Raw genomic sequence first — 2,197 nt, forward strand, 5'->3', positions numbered from 1 at the left:
ATTTATTTCAAGGACACTGAATAATAAATAAAGGATCACATTCAATGGCTAACGTTTCAAAAAATATTTTTTTTTCACTTATTTCTTTTAAAACGTATTATAATTTTGCTCCATTTTTGAGTAGTATCACGGAAAAATTTACCTAATAATGTAGCTAAAAGGAGAGGAGCCAAAGACCTGAGATGAGGAACCAAAACTTTGCTTGACTTTTAATTATACAAATTTACTTTTTGAAAAAAACAAACTTAATTATACCAATTTCGACTGAATCAGAAAAGTTCATTTAAGGGAAAAATCTCAAATTTCAGACAGTTTAGAACCACATTAAACAGATAAGCTTAAATGATTTAGAACAAAAATGTTTTGAAAGAGCTTAAGTCTTACATCCAGAATTTCTTGTATTCCTTTATATTCATTATTAAAGTTGTCCTCACAATTTTTTGCCAAACATAGAGTTTCACAACATATTACATTTATTTCAAATTTGCATAAACTATTTTCATCTGAGAGCAGAGTTTTACAGAAACCTCAAAAAAAATTGTATTTTTAGAGAGAGTATTAAGTACAGGAGCTTCTTTAGCCACATTCCTTAATCCTTTGTCTTAAAAAAAAACACAAAATCGAAAATTCATAACTAAAACAGTTTTATTTATACTAAATATGAATACACCAGTTAGATTTTTAAATTTGTCTTATATTTTAAGAAAAATTGTTCCAACGCAAGATTTCTATAACCAAAATACATTTATTGAACATTGTATATATACACCATAGTACAATTTCTTTCAATTACAGTAAAAAGTTTCAAACACTAGTGTATTACAATTATACATTATAAACATTTGCCACTAATTTGTTTCGCGAAAAAATTCAGTAAACAAAATCATGATCTACTTTTTTCTTCATTATAACATTTCAACTTTAAGAAACAAAAATCAGGTGATTAATAAATATTTTAAGTTTTAAACCATCTGATATTTAAACTTTTTTTAACTTTATTAACTTTATTTACCTTGTTAAACAGTTTGTCTCGTTTAATGTAGAGCTCTACTGCATTTAATAAAATAAAAAAAAATCAAAGCTCCTGAATCTTGTAAAGTAGTCTTGTGTAAAATCTTGTATTGTAGTGAGCAAGAAAAGTTAACTTTCATAATTTAACTTTCATAGAATGAACTTAAAATAAAGTTTAAATTATAGTTTACATTTTATTTGTTTAAAAACTTAAAATTTTGAAATAACTTGTAGAGTTAAAGCTGAACTTTGCATTTTGAAAAAGGGGATTTCTTCATTGGATCCAAAGTGAAGGGGATCCCCTTTTCAAAACGATTTCAGTTTTAAGCCTTAAAGTAGTAATATATTTTAAGTCCAAATAAAACTTAGCCCGTCTACATTTGTCAATTTAAAAATGCTTACAGTGATAGTAGAGCTCTATATTAAAGTTTACTTTCTATTTATAGTTTAAGAATTAATGACAGGATTTTTGCATTAATAATTTATTTCATATGTATACTTTTAGTGGCAAATGAGCCCTACTAATGACAGAGTTCAAAATAAAAATACAAAATACAATATATCTTTCCTAATATAGCATTTTTGCATCGACATACATAAACATTACACACTTGATACATTCATTAATTTTTATATTTATGAAAAAATATAAAAATTAATGAATATTTCCAAGTACTCATGTTTGATAGTATTAATTTCACTTTACACTACACGCAGAGATTACACATTTGATATTAAATACGGATTATATACATGATATCTAAAAAACGAGAGAAAACGCCACTAATATACAGTTTAGGTTGATGTCAATTTTACTGATATTTAGGAAAAACTAACGTTTAGGATTTCAGTAATTCCGATAGAGTTGGGCATTCAACTAAAATAGTACAACTAAAATGTACAAGTTAATGCAAACTATAAAATTTTGCTTTTGTTATAAAATTTAGGGGTCGAAAAACTAATACTAAAAATATGATGGTCCAAAAATATAAATTTGACACAAAGGAATATTTATTTCCACTGAAACATGCGCAAAAATTTTAAGATTTACGAAAATTTTATTATCACTTTAATACAGACTTTTAGAAATTGAGAAAGTATGATAGCTTTTGCTAGTTAAACATTCGGCATGAAACTAATATTTTTTTAGCGGTATCTGAAATTTTTTAAAAACCAATTAGCGTCA

This window comes from Parasteatoda tepidariorum, chromosome 4 (genome assembly GCF_043381705.1).
Source record: "Parasteatoda tepidariorum isolate YZ-2023 chromosome 4, CAS_Ptep_4.0, whole genome shotgun sequence".
Lineage (NCBI taxonomy): Eukaryota > Metazoa > Arthropoda > Arachnida > Araneae > Theridiidae > Parasteatoda > Parasteatoda tepidariorum.